Consider the following 21769-nt stretch of genomic DNA (forward strand, 5'->3'; position numbering starts at 1 on the left):
TAAATAACAATATGAACTAAAAAGGGGGATTACCAGCTGGAGCCGAGTTTTTCAATCAGGGATTAAGGAATCTTTTCCTTGTCTTAGATATATGGCCTTCTGTGTTCAGGAATGTCTTTTCATATGGTCTTTATATAAGTCAATCTCTGGCCCTGAATGCTGTGTTATTGAACTCTAGGGTATAAGATATGGTCTCCAGTACTACATAAATAAAAGCAAATATTTTCATCTGAGTAGTCAAATGATGTTGAGGGAGTTTGAATTCAAGCACAGTGATCTAATTTGACTGTTAAAAAATTAAATAAAAACTCGAAAAAAATATTTAATTGGGCAAAGATTGTGCTATGATTGCTAAAGAACAAAAAACATTCAGAACAACCTGTTGGATGGGCAATATTTTAGGCAGCTACATTAACATCAAGGGATGGTTTACAGAGTTCAGTTTTGGGGGTTGGTGCTGGATTTTTAGTGAGCTTACCAAACTGAGGTCCTTTGGATGTATACATGGTTTGGAAGGTAGAGTTGGAGATAAAATCAGTTGGATTAAAACACAGGAGGAGAAAGACATCATTGGGTTGTTGTCATATTAACTTGCAAGGAAACATTTTTGCTGTAAACTCACATGTGTAGTCTCAGACTGGAGCACCAGCTGTGTCTATCTCTGGAGAGATCTAGCTAACAATGCGTGTCAGAAAAAAATTACAGCATAATTTATTCATACCTCTCAGAATAGCAGAAATAAGGCTGAAATCCATGTGCCTGAAAACAAAAGATTTTTTACTAATTCCAATCCTGTCCAAGGATAGTCTACAAGAGTGATAAAATGCCATGGCAAAGAAAAAAGCAAATTTAAGAATAGTTCCTAATCAAACTCTTAAATAAGTGTTAAATTCAAGGAAGAATAAGTTTGTCAATTACAGCACAAACTTTTTTCCTGGCTCTGAGCATTGTGGTGTGGGGCAAGCTTGGAACTGACTTGATCAGGCCAGGAAAAAGATGGTTAAAAATCAAGTTCCATTTAATTTTTTTTTAAGTCAATGTTTAGTTGTTTTTTCTGTCAAGGTTATTCTTCAGTTAGACTTTCAGGAGGGGAGACCAGCCAAAAGAAAATAAGGAGTCTCACATTCAATGTCATATCTTGCAAGAGCTATTCTTTGGCAGGGCTTTGTTCTCGCAGTAAAGCAGGAGATGGACAGTGCTTCTTCAAGCTGATACAACATTGGGAGAGTTTTTTCTCAAAGAGATGTTGCAAAATGGTGTGAAGAAGCAAGCCAGAGTTTCAGGCTGGATGATATTGGGGCATTTCTTAGGCTGGTATTTCTGTAAGAAACCAGTATAAAGCACTTGTGTTGGTGATTGTTTTGTAGTTAAAAAAAAAAAGAGGTCAAGTTACTGGAAATATGAAAAATACCGTAAGTGATAGTTTCCTGGCTAGTCTTGGTTTGCCTCAGAAATGCTTTGGTGATGCTATGCTTCCAATGAACATTAGTATAACAAAACACATTCTGTTTCCAGCCCTTCTGATGGTGACTCTCCTCTCAAATCTAACTCTTTGTTGTCTGGTTTGGTGCAGTGGTTACGGCACTCTGCCAGCACTTTTCCTTTGTCACTAAGGCTGTATCAACAGTGATGACTAGCTGAGCTGGCGAGGTAGAGATGGCATTTCTTGTTCACAGAGTCTGGGGTTTTTTCTTGGATTTCATGGTTCTGGGTGGAAAAATTATGATGACTATTTGGTACTTCTGTTGCCTGTGGTGAATGAAACCAAGATATAAAGAGCAATGTAAGAATGCAAAAATCAGTAGATGTGAGTACTTTGAAAAATCCCAAATAAATGCAAGCCTAACTTTAATCTTTAGTGGTTTGCCTTAGGATGTATTTTCATGTTCATACACATCTCTCCTTAGCATATCAGTTCTTTTTTTTTCTGAGGCCAACAGGTGGTTGATTTAGAATGGGATAAGTATTCTGTGTACTTCCAAACTTTCTCTTATGTTTGAGATATCATGTTATCTAAGTCTTGTTCCAAAGAGATGTTTAAAATTAAAAAGCAGATGAGATGGGAGAGCAAAAAAACCCCCTCTTGGTGAAGTTAGAATTGCTCTGAACAATGTGGTTCAAAGAGCAAATGTTCAAATGCCTCTTGTTTATAAAGGTGCTATGTACCAAAGCTGTCTTCAGGACAGAAGTGTTCAGTCCTCGTAGGGAGTGTCCCAAATACAAATTAGGGTTACTGTGTCACTGCTGGTCCCTCATTCTGGTATCTGTAACCTCTGCAGAGTGCTGCTCTGCTCCTACCATTTTACATCTAAAGAGTAGGAAGAAGGGAAGCAGGAATATGCTGCTGTAGATAGGAAACAGAGAAGCAGATCAAGCCCTTTGGCTGGGAATATTCAGGAAATTAGCTGGCAAATCAGGAAACTGTTTTGGCACATGCTAATCTTTATCCTCAACCTGAGAAGAACATCCCTCTCTTTCAAGAACATCATTATTTAATTATGTTTGTTTAGGAAACTAAATTTAATCCTGCTTGTCTGAAAAGACATCCTGCCTTATCTGGAAATTTAAAATGTGATTATTTTTAAAATAGCTACAAGTCAGTGTTTAGCCATACAATATTATCTGCTGGAGAAGGCATTGGATGTGCTAGCTACAAATGTACAAGTCAAGCAGTTACACTACACTGTGCCCATCGAGTGTTTCTGCTAGGGAACATAGGCTCAAGGAAAACACAAACATGAATATGAATTCATCTTTCAGTTTACGGCTCTGGAATGTTTCTGTTCTAACAATGTTCTAATAAAACCAAAACACTGACTCTTTCCCAGCAAAGTTATAAATAGAAAATAGGCACCCTCCTTCTTATACAGAAAGATAAACTGCAAAAGGAGATTAAATTGGATGTTTTTTTCATTTTATGAACAAAGTGCTGATGTTTTACTTGTGTCTCAGGGCTGCTGCACTTCTGCAACAAGCAGCTGCTATTTCTCCTTCATTTTCCCGTGTAATTGATTTATTCTCATGACTGAGAATGGCATGATGCAGCACAAACAAGACAAATAGTCTTTCTGCACAGTGGCCCCTCTGTGCCTCTGACAGGTGAGCTGAAGGTGGTTCTCAAGTCTTTATGGCCTCAAGCAGCTTGCGGGCTGTGCAAACCATGCAGCCAGAATCCATTAGTGACAGGTCAAAATGTACTTCTGCTGCTGTTTTAGAATCACAGAACCATTTAGGCTGGGAAAGTCCTCTAAGATAATTAAGTCACATCATTAGCCCAGAATTTCCAAGTCCACCACTAAACCATGTCCGTAAATGCCCCATCTACACAACTTTTAAATATCTCCAGGGATAGTGACCATTTCCCTGGGCAGCCTGGTCCTGTGCTTGACAAAACTTTTTGTGAAGAAATTTTTCCATCTAAACTTCTTCTGGTTCAATCCACTTCATGTTTATTTGGGCCTGGAACTTGCTCTGTAGATGCTGTAAAGCTGGGAGGAGTGGCTGATACACCAGAGTGTTGTGCTGCCCTTCAGAGGGTCTTGGCAAGCTGGAGAAATGGTGACCAGGAACCACACAATGCTCACCAAAGGGAGTAAGTATGAAGTCCTCCACCTGGGAAGATGTAAATCCAAGCACTAGGATATTCTGCAGTCTGACCAGATGGGAAGCAGTTTTGCAGAAAAAAAGCTGGGGCTCCTGGTGAATACCAAGTTGATGTGAGCCAGCAGTGTGTCCTTGTGGCACAGGTGCCCAGCAGCCTCGTGGGTTGCACCAGCAAAAGCTCTGCCAGCAGGTTGAGAGAGGGGATCCTTCTGCTCTGCTCAGTCCTGGTGAGGCCAGGGGGGCTGTGTCCACTTCTGGCCTTCCCAGTACAAGACATGGAGGTAGTAGAGGGAGACCAGCAAATAATCACATGATGAAAGGACTGCAGCATTAAAATGAGAGAGTGAGAGAGAGGGAGATGTTACCTGACTGGGGCAGAGATGGAAGAAAAGATGGAGACAGACTGCTCAGTCCTGTGAAAGGAAGAAAGGCAATGTGCTCAAGTTGGACTACAGGAAGAATACTTGGAGACTTTGCTGTGAAGATGGCTGACTGCTGAAAGACATTGCCTAGACAAGTTGGGGAGTTGACATCCTTGGGAGACATTAAAACCCTCACTGGATGTAGTCCTGCATGGCATGTTGTAGCTGGCCATCCCATGAGCAGGGGGTGGCTGGGCTAAATGATGCCTAGAGGTCACTTCCAACCTCAGCAATCCTCTGATTCTGTGACTTGTAACCTCATCTTTAGAATATACAAATTCTTATTGTTAATGATATTTGATATTTATAGGATGTACTACTAAAGGAGTATTGAGGAGCATCAGCTGTGGCTATGGCTCCCAGGGAGCTGTTTATACAGGTAGATGAGACTTAGGACCATGAAAGAGAAGGGCAAAGCAACAAAGGGATTTGCTGAAGGCAAGCTGCAAGCCTTATCTTCCCCACTCCTTGCACAGTACTCTATTCACAAGTAGGTTTTTTTTCCCTCCTCCCCCCAGAAACACTCGGGATTTTTTTTCTGAGTCTGTATGGGTAAAGAATGAGATGTGAATGCACAGATCTCACTTATAACTATACTAATATAGATTATATTTCTGAAACAAATTTGCCCTCTATTCAGCAGTTGGGGGAAACAGAGGTACATTCATTCTGTGAGAACCTCTTCAAAGATCTATTCACAGCCACTCATGGGAAGTGCTACATTGCTGGGCATGTGTGAGGGGAAAAAGCACTTTAATTGAATGCATGAGTATCTAACTGATTGCCAGATTGTGACTGGCCTCTGTGCAGGCCCAAAGTTGCACATGTTCTTCTGGGAGCAAGAAACTGCTGTAGAGACATGCCATCCTCTTACCCTATGAGCTGCCCAGTAGACCAAGCACTGCAGAATGAAGACAAACCCTTGCTCCATCAAGGTGGCCATGGGAACTGAAAACAAGGCTTCTGGCAATACAGATCATTTATTTGGCTAAAGGACCTCCTAAATGTGGCTTCTATCTGTGTACAGAGCTGTGAGCTGTAGGTACTCTGAATAGAGCTGAATGCTTTCAGGTTTGTGTAGGAAATGCTAGGCCTTAAGCCTAGTCTGGGGTACAAAACTACTGTGAAGGAGAAGGAACAGTTTCACAGTCTTATGCAGTATTCTTTTAATTTTGTCTCTATGGGTATCAGCAAAGCCTTTGTCTCTGTTTAAATTTAATTCAAACTGTGCATGTCTGCTCAAGAGCAAAATTTGGCTTTAGCTTTCCCTACAGTGCTGTGGGATGTTATTCTACTCTGTAATATGTGCCCACAACTCTTGCTCCACGGATGAAGAAGATGAGGAAGAAGTCACAAGTCATTTTTAAATGTGGACTCCAGTTTCACTCTACCTTCGCTTGCTTGTTGTATCATATGTTTTATTTTCTATCCTTCCATTATTAAAAGCTAATCTACTTATGTTTCCCTCGAAAAATACCCTGATGGATACTGACTAATAATACAAAGCATCCATAAAGAAGCTGAAGAGGATGGGCAAAGGCATTCAGGGATGCACTTAACACTGTTCATTAAAAATATGTGAATCTGCTTCAGAAGATTTGATAAACATTGATTTTGCTTGTAGAGAGCAAAAGATAAAAGCAGCCCCCCTCCTCTTTTTCTGCAAAATGAAAGGAACTGATGTAATTGTTCTAAATCCAGTACAATGAAGTGCCGTCGGAGCAGTGCCAGCAGTATATTTCCTGCCAGTGTCTGCTCCTCCAATCAGTTTAATTATGAGCAATTGTTTGGGTTGTGCTGTGAAGAAATGTTAGAGAATGGAAAAAAAAGAACATACTTTAGGTTGCTATTTTGCAACTGATTCATGGTTTGGCAGAAACCATTAACTAGATTTTATGCTTTACAACACTGTAATAGTATCAGTGTGGATCAACCTTGCCATATAAGCACATACAGCACAAATCCACCGTTTATTTTGACAAGGTTCTAGTTGAAGCATTTGAAAAATGCTGAAATAACATCAGCTATTGGCTAGAATTTTTGGTTAATTATGTGCCTGCTCTTATCCAAGGGATCTAAGCAGGCTATGAAAAACTGGCTATTGTTAATGTCTCCTATGTTTATCTGCCATGTCAAATTTTTATAATAATTTTTCTTGTGCTTGACACACTTCTCATGTCTTTATGCTACATGCAGAGGCATTTTGTAATCCTAGATCAGTTCTTTTGGAGGGGCAGACTAGGGAAAGATGGTTCTTCTCCCAGCTTGCAGGATTGCTCTCCTTCTGATTGTTTTTCTTGGGATGCTGAAGGCTTAATTAAGCTAACAGTATTGCTCTGGAAGTGAATCCTGATTAACGTGTACTGCAGCTTGTGTGGAATGGTTTCAATGCAGACTAGAGAGGGTGTTTACTGGGGCAGTGCCTCCGTGCTGAATAGTCTTTGTGCAGAGATCTTGCAGGACAAAACCCAAAATGCCATTAGTGCTGCTCGGCAGCCTGGTCAGCTGCCAGGACGGGAGCCAGCCGGGCACGGCACTCAGCTGTGGAGGGGAGGAGGTTCTCACATTGCTGAGCCTGATGTAGCCACCCTTGGTGTCATTCCTCTGCAAGCAGAGGATTTTAGATTTCAGATGTTGTCAGTACTGATCAGCAAACTAGAAAAAAATCCCTTGGAATACAGAAAACAAAGAATTGCACTTGTGGCAAGTGTTAGTTTCAGGGGTTCATGCCTAGATTTTATATGACATGCTGCATGAGCATGCTCCCTCCAGGAATGTCGTATAAACTATCCCAATCTGGATGCTGTTCCAATATAAGACAAAAGATGCACTTGTTTTCATATTTGCTAATGGAAAATGTTGATTCCCCCCCTTCCCCCCCACTCTTGTGTGAGCTGTGTACTTGCTTTTGTTTTCTGATACCAGAACAAATCTTGGATAACTAACACATCTCTCCGTGTACTGAGTAATATAGGATTAAAGCAAATAAATTGTGTAAATGCTGCAGGTGGCATTTTGCATCTCTGCCAGGTTCTGCAGTCTTTACATTAAGCATGTTTCTTAGATGTATCTTAAGCCTGCAAAGTTCAAGGGGTACAACGGTCCAGCTGTTTGTAAAATGTGAGGATCCAGCTGCAAACCATCTGTGACTTGGGCTGCTCCAATTCTTCTGTTAAAATATGAGCAATGGTAATTTCTAGGAAGAGAGTTCTGAATTTCAACAGAGTTCAGAAATAATAGTGAGAGGAACAGAAGTCCTATGTTTGGATCCTATGTTTAGTACTTTCTTAGTTAGACTTAGCTTAGCCTGAGGATCATTTGAGAGATCATATTTTGCCTGATGGGGTGCTGCACCTCAGTTACCTAAGCATGTCTTGGAAAACCATTTTCCATCCAGAAGCAGCACTCTCTGTGAATAGGAATCCTTCCTGTGTTGCAGAAGGAACAGTAATCTTGGTTGTTCCAGGAAACAGAGATAGGGCAAATCAAACTGCTGTTTAAAAAAGTAGGATCAACAGCATAATTGGAGATAAGACCATGTGATGCATTGTAGATGTTACCAGGGAAGAAGAGATTAAAATGACTCTATTCTAGGTCAATTGAATAGAATAAAACCATGAAATATTATTTTATTCTAGCCACTGACATACTAATAAATAAGGGCAAAGGTGGGTCTCATAAAGAAATTTCCATTACCACTGATGTTTTTAGCACTGTATTTTATCTAAAAATAAAATTTATGTTGTCAGATTTATAACTTCTATTTTTTTCCAGCTATATTCTTAGAGTTACCCAGAAGAGTGTTGTTGATTTGAGAGCATGGCTATGTCCTGCTCTGCTGCTGCCTGCTGCTGTACCCTCAGGAACACTCAAAATGAGATGAGTGCTTACCTGGTCCTTTTACCAGTCTCATCACACTGCTTAACATTACTTGCTGGTTGGAAGCTTTTTGTGTCAGGGGAAGTTGTGTTCCCCTGACATCCTCTGGCTGTTCAGTGTCGAACCTCATCTTTCTTTGTACTGCCTCATCACCAAATTTTCACTTGTGCTAAGCTGCCTCTTTTTCTAAACAAGCTATGACTACATTGAAAGGCACAATTCCCTAACATAACCTTCATATGAATGTTGGTATTTGATTTATTTCTACATTTTCTCCTCCCACCCTTAAAAATATTATTTTATAAAGGATCTCCCCTTTTCCTTAACACCAGCTTTTGTTTATTGTGGGTCTTTGGGAGGGATCTTGTTCAACTTGCTTTTGGAAATCCAAGAAAACTCCTTCAGGTAGTGCAGTGACTTGCAGTGACTCCGGTAGTGTGCTGAGACATAACTCCCTTGTTTTCTGGGAACACTCTTCCTCAGGCTTTCACATTGGTCTGTCTGCTGCTTGCATTTTTTGCTACAGTTTCTACTGATTCCTCAAGTCCAGAGGTGAAATTTATTGGTTACCAAGATAACTATTCAAGTTACAGAGAACTCTTGAAGGAAAAAAAAAAAAGAAAAGAAAAAAATTAACACTGAAATTGCCTCTTCATACTTTTCTGTTCCTGTCACTATTTGATAGCAATGGCTGGAGTTGGGTATTAATACCAAGGAAAATTTTGGTCTCCATATAACATCTCCCAGTAAAGATTTATATGGTCTTTGCATGCAGCTTAGTATATAGATGAACTGTGGCATGGCAGGACTCATGCAGTGCCTGAGCACTCGTACCCAGTCCCATCTGTGGAATTAAGCTGTTGATTGAGGCCAAAATCACACCAGAAACCTTTCCAATTCTTGCCTTCATATGCAATTCCTGGGCACAGCTTGGGAGTTGGGACCAGTCTTCATCTTGTGTTAACAGTTGTTTTGGAGGCAGTGCCTCCCCCCATCCCACCTCCCTTTTTGGAGGATGGATTTAGTGGTAGGGATGTGAGTTGCTCCGTGGCATCGCACGGCCTGAGTGCTGTAGAATGGTCCCAGCTCTGGCCAGTGCACATCTGTAGCCATGGAGCTCATTGTGCCATCATGGGGACTCTGCTGGATAGCAGCCTACGACTGCCCTCGGGTGAGGGGAGGGGTTTTATCTATTTATTAATTTTCATTCAGAAAAACATCTTGGAAGATCCCAGTACATCAGCTTTTCAGTGAAAAGCTGAGTGACGTATTGTTGATTTGCACAGAGTTAGATTTATTCCATTTGGAGACCAGTAATGATTTTCTTCCATTGCATTTCTTCTGTGTGGATTTCTCCTGAAAAGCTGCCACGAGGCAGTGCCTGTCTGCACGTGACTCCTGTGGCTCAGTGGCTTTTCCTGGCCTGCAAAAGGTGCCCTGTGATCCTCCAGTAGTGCTGGCTCTGTGTGTGCCCTCAGCTGAGGGACACACATGCTTTGGATTTGCAAGTTGGTCTTTTCAGACTGTTTTCCCACAGCGCCAACCCCCACTTTGTTCTGTCTCATCACAAAGCTCTTGGGTCTGGGCTGCTGCTGTGAAATCAATGCTCCCATCTTCATGCAGTCCTTGTGCACAGTGATCACAGGTAGGGTCCTTCAAAATGGTCCCACCTTTTGGATGTTTTTCACTTCTCTCACAGTGTTACATTCATGGTGTTATTATTTCATGGCACCCACTCATTGAAATATCTCGTGATGTTTTAAAGAGCCTTTATTTCACTGTAAGGTTCCTCAGTTTGAGTGCCTTGCCATGTATTTAAAGTAGACAAAAGTCTTTGGAAAGACACTGATACTTCCTCTTCTCCCAAGTCTATTTCCTTGCAGTGCCCTCACCAGAGTAACCCAGCAAGTGAGCTCCTACTCCTACAAGGGGTCTCTAGTACACACAGGAGAAAGCAGTAGCCACCTTCATGAGCCTCCACAGGCTAGTCTTTTCCACCCAGCCTATTTTTGTAGTTAGTGAGCTTTAAACTCCAGGAAGATACCCCATCAGAGCAGCACTGTGGCTCTGGCTATGCCTGCCCAGCTTGAACAGACCAAAAGGAAGATTAATTGACTTGATCTGACAGCATTAACTTGCCACTAAGACCCAAACTAATATCTCTGTGCAGCCTGTTGGCCTTACAGTATGTAATCAAAAGCTCATCTGTTTTCATATTCTGTCTCTGACACTGGCCAAGAGCAGATGCTTTGGCTAATGATGTTTATATCCAGACCATCTTGCTGAGAGTCACCCTCAATACTGCTAAAATGACTATCCTACTGTATGGTATATATAGGACCTTCAGTAAGATTGATGTTAAAAACCCTCTACATAGTATTCACAATAGACAGTGTAAGAAACTCTCTGGGTACTGCTATAATCAAATTATTTCAAGCTCACATTTATTGTAAATTATCTGTTTAATTTTTTTTTTCACCCTCAAAAACAGTTTGCATTGTGGCCTTAGAATTCTTTTCATGGGTCTCTCAATTCATCTCTCCTTTCATGCTGTTGGCTGGATTATAAACCCTGCAAGCAGAACTGGCTTTGCACCCTTGTGCATGCTTTTAGTGTTTCAAAATCCCCTAGTTTTAGAATAATTTTTTTGTTGGTTAGGCTACTTTACTCTGCAAATCTATTCATAAAGATAAAAACTTTTAGGTCTCTCAAATGTTCTTATCAGAAAATAATAATGTATTATGACCTAAATAGTAAAAACCCATTTCATTCTTCTTCTAATTATAGAGCCATTTTCCACAAGCTAAGCAATAAAATTACTTGGCTGAAAGAAACTTATGGTTTTGTTTTTGGGGGTTATTTGCTTTGGATTCAAAATTAACTTGTATCCTTTGGTTAATTTTTTCCTGCTTTGCCTCATAAGGGTTCTCCTTTGTTTGCAACTTGCTCTGTAGCTGAATATGTGAAAAATGTGAAGATGGAGACCTTCATGGAATCACTATGATCAGTACTATTCACAAGTGTAGATTTAATTTCTTTAATTTTTCTTTACTTTTATCTACTTGTTAAGTCTGTGCCTTCTCTCTGTATCAACTTTCCTTGTTCTGGTGTGGTTGCTGTCCAAGTGGAAAAAGCATTAAAAAAAAGAATTCCTATATCTTTCAGGTGCTAGTCTTCTAAGTAGTACTCAGTCAAAAATGGTTGTGGTTGCTTCTATTCAGATATGCTAAAGGAAGTCCTATCCGTCTGGATATGCTGTAATTGTTCCAGTTGCTGGAAATGCAGTTTCCAACAAAGTGTTGGTTTGTCTAACTGGATCACAGATGGAAGGCAATCCAGCCTTCCTGTCAGAAGCATCTTCTACACACAAATTTACAGGCCATGCACATGGGCCTGAGAAATCTGCCTTCTACAGATTTGCCACTTTTCTCTTGGCATCCAAAGGACTGAGATAAAATTGCCAAGACCGAGGGATGCTGCACCAAGACAACTGTCTTACGATGATGAAGGGTCACCACCACTGGCAGCAGGGACTGCTGTACCCTCTCTGCTGGAATCAGATCATGGTGATTTTGGACTGAGGATCTGAAACAAGTCTATTCTTGGGGTTAAAAAGAAAGATAGACCTGAAGGGAATAAAAACTTTACTATACAAATTTCAATGTCTGATCAGTAATTAAAGGCCACTACAAAGTCTAGAAAAACAGTACCTGTTTAACTCTGCATTGTGCCTAGCAAACAACTTGAGGCCATGCTATTTCTGTAGTAATTCTGCTGCTGTTTCTAATGTTATTGCATGGGGAGTGATCTTCTACCCCAGGTGTTACAGATATTTCTGCTAAACATTATTTAAATACTGATTACTGATAAAACCAACACAGAGTATTGGGAATGAGGAAGGAGGTGGGATGCTTGTAGGTCTTTGGTGATCTCTACTCCATATCTACTTTGCAGAAAAAGAAGAATTCTTTGCTGTAGGAATCTAGAAGTAGGTAACATAAAACTCAGCTGTCAAGCAAAAAAATACCTGGAAAGCATAAAAAAAAAAAAAAAGGCCACTAGTCTGTTTGAAGCATAAAATACCCTGTCCAGAATACTCTTCAGAAAAACTGCACTTTAGACAGAGCAGCAGGGTTAGTTGTGGAAAAGAGTAACTTCTTTGAATGACCATGATGGACAGAGAGTGTTAAAAATAGGCTAAAAAATGGACTATGGGGGAAGTGGACAATGAATCTGGTGTTTCAAACCCTCTCATGAGGCTGAAGGTCAGGAGCTGTAAAGAAGCCCAGTCAGTAAAGGAGGTTAGCTTGACAGAAGAATCCATAGATGGTAATGAAAGGAAGCAATTAGGCCAGCTCCTCCCGTGGTATTCTGGCATCTTTTCCAAGAACAACGAAGAATTTGGATGACAGGATTAAGTGCAGTGCTGCTCTGTGCTAAACCACTGAATGCTCCTGGGAAGCAGCTCTTACTCTGGCTCGTCATCCTAGGAGATGGGTAGCAGTGTTAAATGCAGGCTGTGGAAGGGCCTGACTATTCATCCTAAGGTGTTGTTGGCATCCTTGGTTCTCCAGGCACCTCTTTCTTCATGGGTGGCTTCAATTTTTGTTATTAATACACTTACTGCCTTTGAAGGAGCTTGTTAGCACAGGTACCACCCCCAGCAGCTATCAGGATCTCTCTTGGCCCAGAGGGGGATCAGCTAATTGTGTGAGTTGTGCCTGCACAGGATAACAGCTCCTCAGCGGGCTGCGTGCCAGCGCTTCCCAAGCGCTGATGCCCATCCCTCAGGAGCACAGCTGAAAGCCTGTTGGGACCTGCCCCAAATCCCCTCCTGCACAGACAGCACCGATCCCCGTCCACACCTCCACTGCTGCCTGCAGAGATGGGATTATTTCAGTAACTTTTATCACTCTGGGCACATTGGCCTCAGGGCACTGTCTGACTGGAGTGAGACATGCACACACGTGCTGCTGGAGCAGTCTGTGCTGAGCCCTGCCAGCTACACAAGACATTTTGGGTTCTGTGCAACATGCTTCTTTTTCTTCTTCCTTCAGGAAGACATACATTATCTAGCGTTTTCATTCTCCTGGGCAATCCCTTGTTTCCTTGGATGAAATTTATTTTAATTATTTAAAATTTCAGAGGAGACTTGGTGCTAAATGCTGTCTACAGAAAATTTCATCTTCAGCCTGTTCAACACAGATGTCTTTCTCTCTGTGGGGTAAGCACTCCCATTCAATTTCAATGAAAAGAAATTTTTTTGTTTTTTCCCTTTGCTTGCTCAGTTTCGTTTCCTTTTGTTAATTTTGTTGCTCACAAGATTGTTAGACTTAGCTGAGAATTTAGAACCCTGCTCTTTGCATCATCCTCTGGGTGATTACAAGTCTCCTGGGTTAAGTGCAAGACCTGCGTGGGTTCCCTACTGCAGTGCTCTCTGCGGCTTCCAAATCTGGAAAATCTTTGCATGTTTTGTGTGAGCTTCACATAATTTCTCTAGAACATAGAAGAAACAGCTAATAGAAGAAGAGATTGTAAAGCTTGTAACCGAGCCAGTTTCTAAAGTTAGAGTGGGAAGGTATGCAACCATTTAAATCCAGGAATCTAACCAGCACCCAGAAGAGTCTGGTATAAACCTGTTGGTAAAGAGTTTTGATGTTAATTGAATGCCTAATGAAGGTATCATGCTTCTCACTCCCACAAGGGTCATTCCTCAGTGTCCACTAACACACCTGTTTGCTAATTCTAAACATTGACTCAGGCTCCTTATTTTTCTCCACTTAGAAATGTGGCTAAAACCAAAGAGACCATAATTGAGGACAAGACCAGAAAGAAAGTAGCCGAGATAATGAAGGCATCAAGAAGAAAAGAGACATGTGGTGAATGAGAAAACAGAGAAGCTTAATGGCTTTGGTGCAAAGCTGCCAGAATTTTGACTGACAGGTGAAAACAGTTCAAGAGGCCTGCCTTTTGGATAAGGACAAGTGAAGATGCTTTAGGATTTGAAGTGTAGGTAATTTTCCAAATGTTGCTTTTATTATAGAACTGGGCTGGTTGAGACAGACACGCAGTCCTGGGGGGATGATGATGCCAGATTCTATGAGTCAGATTCTGTCCTGAGAAATAGTTTGGTAGGCAATCATAAGCCAAATGTAAAAAGTGAAATTAGATGCTAAATTTTATACCAAAGAGGAAAAAAAAATAGAGGAGTTGCAAGCTGTGGATAAAGTTTTGCAGATCTCAGGGCTCAAGAAAGGTAACTAAAACATCAGTCAGTGAAGATTCTGCCAGAGTCCACTAGATAATTAGGCAGAGCAAATAATTAAACATCAGTCTTAAATCACATGTTACACTATTTTCCTCTCTGTGATGGTTATGGTGACAATTGTTTAATACACTTAAGTTTCTCCTCACAAAGTTAGGACACTATTACCAGTTTCCACTGGTGTATCTGTTTCAGCATATGCTTTTGTAATAAGTAATTTTATTTGTAGTGCTTGCTCCTTAGATTTTCTATTAGTATAGATTTTAATAATGTATCAAGAAGTAATTTGGTGCTCAAGAATTCTAGCTTAAAACAAATCAGCAACCTGAAAATCAGCAACAGAAACAGTCTCATTTTATTGAAATAGGTGTCCTGGAGCATTGTGTGCATCACTATGAATCAGCTCAAATTCACTGTCAAGTCTGTATAAACTAGTAAGAGGTAGCACCTATTCTCTCAAGTCTACCCTCATATCTGGACTACACAGAGCCATCAGATTCCTGCCTTGGGAGTCTCTAATATCCTTCCCAACTGTCTTGGTAACATCCCAAGTTCATTTTCCATGGTGAACGCCTGAAGAGGAAAAAATCCAGTAGTTATAAACTACAAGTCCAGCAAAGAGATGTAATGCCAGAGGTACTGTATAATGAGATGTCGGAAGTGACTACTTTAGTGCTTAATGTATTGGTGAAATTTCAGATGTGATTCTGTGGACATTGCACTCTCAGAAAAGATGTGGATGAGAGCTGCACAGAGTTCAGAAATAAAGAAGTAGAAATGGAGAGATTTAAAAAATCTTGTCCAATGAGTTGAAGGCAGTAGTGATGTTTAGTCTAGAGAAAAGAAGACTAAGGAGAGGCGTGATAACACTGTTTGTTAAAATATTTTAAATGATACTCCAAGGAGGAAGGGAACAAATGATATTCCAAAGGAAAAAAAGCACAAGAAAATGTTCTTAAATAGCAGTAAGGGAGACTTCTGTTAAATTTTAGGGGAACAGAAGCTGTTCTAATATTAAAGATAGCCAAGGAATGGAGGATCTCGACAGCAGATGTGAGAGGTGATGGGAGCCCATTTATTAGGATTCTGTAATAAATGACTATACATACATTCTGCTATGAAAATATCCAAAGCATGCCTGGAAGGATTCAGCTCAGTTTTTTAGCAGCTGTGGTGAGCTGCATAGTCTCTTACGGATAATTGAGGGTGACCATTCTTCCACCACGACATGAAGAGAACTAATGAGAAAAAGGCAGAAGCTGTTGTTCATCCCATGTAGGTGGTTTCAGTCACTCAGGGCATGACACCTGGGTTTTGGTAATGCAGAAGAGGGGCTCTAGGGCTTTGAAAAGGAGGCCTCTGAAGGCAGGCATGGGTTCCAGGCAGGTGTCAGCTCTGTGGGTGCTGCTGTTCAATATAGAAATGACTTTGCCTTGAACCTTTCAGGGTGGCTTCTGCAGTCTAAGCTTTTGTCTATTTTCTGTTCTCCAAGTGCTCTGTGTGCTAATGTCAGGGCATCCAGCTCCCATGAACTGGAGAACCCTGTTCTGCTTATGTATATTCGCCTGCTTGCCTTTCAGCTTTCACTGACACCCTCTGGGCAGCAAAGACTGCTTGGGCCATGTCCATTCCTTTCCAGGATCCAGCTCCCCTAACCAGCATATCATGCCATGGAATTTTCTCTTGAAGCAAGACACTATCAGCACTTGATGTTGTTTTGCTGCTTAAGGTTTGTTTACAGTCTGGACAGTCCTTATGCCCTGTTGTTCCCAGAATCTCTCTTTGTAAACTGTCACTTTTTGCCTTCCTTAAGAATTATCCTGAAGTCCATATGCATGGGATGGCAGCCAGAGCTTGGTGGAACTGATTTAAGATGTGAGCTTATCTGCCTCATTAAATAACCAGAAGAAGCTGGCTGCAACTTTCCTTTAAAAAGCTCAGTCATACCAACAGCAGAAGATTAGGGTATAAATAATCCATTTGGCAGGTTTAATACAAAAATACCTCTCTGTTGCTCAGCACTTGTTTTTCATCCATTTTCTTAGTTACGCTGCCTCACTGCCTCTGGCACCCACTATGCAGTTTCTATTTTAGGCAGCTCCCTGAGTGATGGCTCTCAGGGACCACGACGCTACGGGGCTTTCTTTTAAAACTAGTTTTGTTCCTGGCATGCCTGTGGCATGGTAAGCGAATGGAGACCCCCTTCACCAGCTGCCCTTTGAAAACACACAGAGCAGGTCTAAGCAGATAAGACCATTTGTCTAAAGGGGCATCCTCAGCTCTCCTCCTTCCCTGGGAGTGCCTTCTAGCTGCCTGAGACCCTCAGCCACCCCTCAGGCTGTGTGCACTCCCTGCAGTTTTGTTGTCCGTGCCTCAGGGATCAGTGCAAACTTCAGGAATGAAGCTTTCCCTCTTTTCCTCCCCCCTCGCTCGTGGAGGCTGCCCCGGCCATCTGGCTGCATGACTCATGGCTTTTAGACCCAATGAGGGGCCGAGACAAAGGAGCCATTCTTCAGCTCAGACTCTGAGCCCGTACAAAAGCTGTGAGATAGGCATCTCTCTCTCTCCCTTCCTGGAGACCCGGGCCCTCATTTAGCGCATGAGCCCCACGGAGCTGGCATTGTGTCCTGCTGCTCCGCTGCTGCTATTCTTCGGCACCTCCGGCTTCTCGGTTTCCCGTGCATGCCCAGGACTTTGTCCCAGCTGCGAGGTGTCTCCTCCCAGCCATCGTTTGCTCCCTTGCTTGGCAAGATGCTTTTCTGTTCCCAGCTGCAGCTTTGCCACTGCGGCGTGTAACTCAGGACACAGAGCGCAGGGCAGTAAGGTGCTGCTGAAGCAGGGCAGGAGCCCTGGCTGCCTCCTCGCTGTCCTCGGCCCTGCTGAACCTCCATTGCCAGACAGGAAAGCTATTTTTCTGAACAGAACAATGCTACGTTGCCTAAACATCCATCAAATGCTTAAAAGAAGTGTCTTACTTCTGCCTATTTACTGCTTGTTTCTGGGCTCTCCATGAGCTGTTTATTAAGATACAATTGTACCTAGTGTATTTCTTTCTAGTGGGCTTAATCTCTCACTGCAGGAAAAGGGAATAAACCACCCTTGTGCTATGTTTGAAAATAATTCTTGTTTTGTTTTCTACAATGCTAGTTAAATGGATAGTTGTAACTGGAAGACTCTTAGCAGATATTCTGTGTTTGTGCCTGGAAAATGCAGGTAGAAATACAGGTAAGTCTATGATGTCAGGGCTATCATATTTAGAAACGAATGTATTTAGTCTTTGGTTCATGCTGGGCTGATCAGAACTCTGTGCTCCCAGGTGAACTTTAAATCACAGTCGGTTTGCTGTATTCCAGGTCCCAGCTGTTGCTCCAAGTGAGCTGTCTGCTGTCCTGGCAAAAATACTTAACCAAAAAGGAGAGACAAAAGAGGAAAGCAATGAGTCAGTTGTAGACGTGGGGGAAGGTCCTGGTAGAAGAGTAAAAGGCATCATCTCTTTTCCTCATATTTCTGCATAAGGTGGAGGTAATCTTTCAGTTTAAGTCAGGGAAGATACTGGAGGAACCAGGCCAAGCAATAGCCAAGTGATACCTCAGTATGCAGTGTCAGGCTTCCAGCTGTGGAGAAACTGTTGATTCTCATCCCAGTGGTATAAATGTTGTATGTTTTGTCAAGGCGAAAGGAAGCTCCTGACCCTTTGCTGGCTTTAGTGCTGTAAAAGGACCAGCGTTAAGCAGGCAGAGACCAGTGGAAGCTAAGTGGAACCTCACAGCAAAACCAGTAAGGAATACACAGTGAGCAGGGCAGGGTGACACCCCCAGGCCCAACGGGAAGCCAGGAAAATCTGGAAAGGAAAAACTCTAGTTCCAGTGTCTGCGCGGGTGTCTCTCTGACAACCTTGGCAGGACAGTTCAGTCCCAGAGAGCCGGGTGGGCGAGATGTTTTTCAGCAGCTGTGAACCTGGTTATTGTGTGCACTGGGCCACTCCTGCTCTTTGCTATTGTTTCACTTTTCCGGCTTTGTTCCTTTTAACTTTTCCATCTGATCAGGCTCCACTGCAAATAATGCTACTGTAAACAACCACTTAAGACAGCTCCATATGCTTTAGAAATAATATCCATGTTTTCCAGCTGAGAAACAACAGCACTGAATGAAACCTGCCCAGGCTCTTCAGCAGGCCCTGGTGACCTTACAAACATGGCACTGGGACGGTTATTGAGTCAATCCCTGCATTCTGTAGAGCAGGGCACTTTTCTTTTGCAAGATTTCTACTCTGGTGCCAGCAATCGCTCTAAGAGCATTGTGTTTTCTGTATTTACATTTACTAGAGCGTGTGCCAGTAAAAATAACTTGCCAGAGTCATGTGAGAGTGTGATGTATAATTTAGGTGTACGTACAGGTACTTTGTGCATTGTAACTACTCAAGATGTATTATATATACTGATGTCCCACTTGCATCAGTATTTCTTATGGATAGTTCATTCAGATCCAAGAGGAAGTAGGATCTTCATTCTACTTTAGGAGTTTTTAAGTTTAGGAATAATGCTCCATAAAAGTCTGTGTGTGTGTCATGTCAGTGCATTCCCCTTTCCTGATTGAAATCTCACCTCTTACTAAAAGATTTCCTGTCTCTTTTTGCATTTTCACTCAGCTACCAAGAATTTTACGTTATCTAAAGCATCACCTGCAAATATGCTTTTGCTGGTTGTATGACAGTCCTGAAGGAGAGCCCTGGTATCTTGCTGCATCCCCCAACTGCTCTGCTGTCCTGGCTCTTTGCTGTTCAGCAGTTCTGTTGCATGATTATTTTCTTCACTTTCACTGCCTGCAGCTGAGTATTTACAGTACAATCAGCTGCCAATATCTTAGTGAAAAACACAGCAAAACTTTTTCTGTTTCTGACAATTTCTACTTTTGCACAGGCTACTCTGTCGTGAATTCCCAGGGATATAATCAGGAATACTTTGTGTTTTCCTCATAGCCTGTTTTATGGTGTCAGAAAGATTCACCAGTGCACTCACTATGTTATCTAAGTACTCACTGATACATACCTTCATCCAGCTGATAGGTCTTTGCTTAATTTATTATTTAAACCACTGGATTTTGCCAGTATTTGCCCGGAAAATCCCCTGCATGGTTCAAATTTCTGTCCATAATGTGTGCATTGTTCCCAAGTGTGCTCCTCAATATTTCAGCCTGAGCTTGTGAACTGACTGCTTAAAATCAGCACCAGAAGCCCAACAGTTGTCACCCTTGGGATGTGGGCATCTGTTCCCCTCTCCTGCTTGGGTGAACTCCAGTGCTAGAGCTGCTCTGTGGCACAGGTATTGCCAGCTCAGTGTAAATGTGAGCAGATGCTGGGGGCAAATACAGCTGTCTGTATCCTTCCTGACTCCAATTCATTTTGTGGTGACTCTTTGTTCTACCTTCTGCCTTGTTGTCATTATAAAAATCAGTAGGAGAGCTCATTGCCAGGAGGATGCCCCAACCACATAATGAAGAGAGTGAGTTTTTTGCAAGCGATAGGACACACGTGCACTCATTAGTTAAAGGTATTTTACAGCTCTTGTGATTTAGACTAAAGACTTTTAGACAACATCTATTTTATTCTTGGCAGTCTTTCTGCATTCAGTCTGTCCCTACAAGAAAGGTTATTATCAGTAGCCTTCCATGAAAAATCAATGTAAACTAGATGTATCTGATATTCAGATTATACTAAAGAGAATTGCACAAAATCCATTAACAGGTTCATTAAAATATTTTCCTTTTTTAATTTGGCTTCCAGCTTTGAACAGCCTTCAAACTTTTCCATTAGTGCTGCTGACTCCCCTTTCTGTTAAGCTAAAAGCTGAGATAACGTGTGCTCAGAGCAAATGAGTGATGCAAGATGATCAGAATGCCAATACAGCTGTGCTGGAGATTTCCAGTTGCATTTAAACCAGTGGTAAATTTACACAAGCATTTCAGAGAGAGGACTAATTGGCTTCGAGGCAGAGCACAGTACCCTCCTCCTCTTGATACAGATGTCATTAGTTCTGGGAAGAATGGGAGCACCACACAGTTATTTATACAGCAAGCACTGTTTGTTTTACGGCATGATCGCTGATGTGAAAATAGTCTCGAAGATTCTAAAAACTTATTTCTGACTAAAATAAACAAATAAGTAAGGTCTTGTAAACCAAACGAAGAAGTATGGAACTCTTCCAGTGTTTTTATGAAGTCATTTATTGAAACAACTCAGTGATGAGGATGTTAAAAGAGGAATCTTTAGTAAATATTTTGCTGCCCTCCGCTGGACAAGCAACAGCAGAGCCTCAGCCAGCACGGTGCCACGGGACGCTTTTACTTCAGATGCAATTGAGGCCGTGTGTTCTGCCTCGAGTGAACATTACACGGGTTTGATTTTTGAAGCTAAAATTGGATGGTTTTGATTTTAAACTGAAAAATATTAAACATCTGGCTGGTAAAGCAGTGACCCATCTGCTGCCTGTGAAGGTGTGGACCAGAAATTGTTGCACATTCAGGCTACAGAGGGATTTACTCTTTTCCCCAGAAGAGCAATACAGAAGTGGAGGGTTGTGAACAGATATCTGGAAATAGGAATTATTTACTCCTTTCTGTACTCCTGAAATATATTGATCTATGACTATGAGATATCTTCAGGCATCTATGCCTGTGGGTGGATTTTGTGCTTAGTCATTGTACATAACTCCTGTGGTTTATAGCAATGATGTCATGTTGACCTTGCCATTAATTCATTAGCAACTTTGTACTTGCTGTAGTCCTTGGCAGAAAACTAATATCAGTATTGCCTCTAGAAACATTTACTAGTAAAATGTTTTCTAGTTTGAATAATGTTCGAGATGATAGCCTGAAAGAATCACTTTATTAAACCAGGAGTCAGTCACTGGGGCTGAAGGGAAAAACATTCTTGTGAAAGTAGAGAAAGGACAGTTTAGAAGGGAAGGGAATTTGCAAAAAGCCAAAGAAGAAGCAGACCTGCATGGACAGGGGTCAGAATTGGTTGCTAAGAAGGCTGGAAGAAGGCTACATTCACTATGTACCTACGCTTGGGAAATTTCCTGTGTAAGGAACACTTTTAATGACCAGGCTCGATACATGATGTGGCAGAGTACTTCCTTTGGAACTCACTATGTTTCCATCTTTATATTACAGAGCATGTATCAAGCTGACCCACTCCAGCAAGGGACAGTTGTTGGGTTTGGTTATGAATATTTCACCACTGATTTTGTTGTACCATTTTTGTATGAAACAGAAGAAGTGGGAACAAGAACAAGAAACATTGTTTGTTTTCAGTCCAAGAAACTAGGTGTGATTCATATCAGACTATAAAAATGATACTCAAACATGATAATCAAACCCTGAAGAGCCTGAAACTTGGTGGTAGCTGTTTGTATGTGGATAGCCATGGACAGCTTTTTTTTAAAATGTTCATGTAATTTGCAGTTGCTTAGTATTATAATTGGAAGGATTATAACAGAACAGATTTCAGCTTCAGTCTTAGTTTGAAATCTACTTAATAGCTACTATGCTAGATTTATTTTATTCTAGTTGATAATCATGCTGCTACTCTCCTGATTCA

At 41.6% G+C, this 21769-nt stretch overlaps 1 long non-coding RNA gene across 5 annotated transcripts in view; it reads left to right on the forward strand.

Annotated features, from left to right (window-relative positions):
- LOC138108564 (uncharacterized) overlaps window positions 1–21769 on the forward strand; it is a 40335-nt gene that overhangs the window by 3937 nt on the left and 14629 nt on the right. Inside the window, exon 4 of one of the 5 annotated variants that reach the window (XR_011150012.1) lies at window positions 3478–5483. The exons of the other annotated variants lie outside the window; for them this stretch is intronic. This is a non-coding gene — a long non-coding RNA (uncharacterized lncRNA). Of the gene's footprint in view, window positions 1–3477; window positions 5484–21769 lie in introns of those variants that run through there. 5 annotated transcript variants of the gene reach the window in all.

Source organism: Aphelocoma coerulescens, chromosome 3, assembly GCF_041296385.1.
Source record: "Aphelocoma coerulescens isolate FSJ_1873_10779 chromosome 3, UR_Acoe_1.0, whole genome shotgun sequence".
In the NCBI taxonomy this organism is placed as follows: Eukaryota; Metazoa; Chordata; class Aves; order Passeriformes; family Corvidae; genus Aphelocoma; species Aphelocoma coerulescens.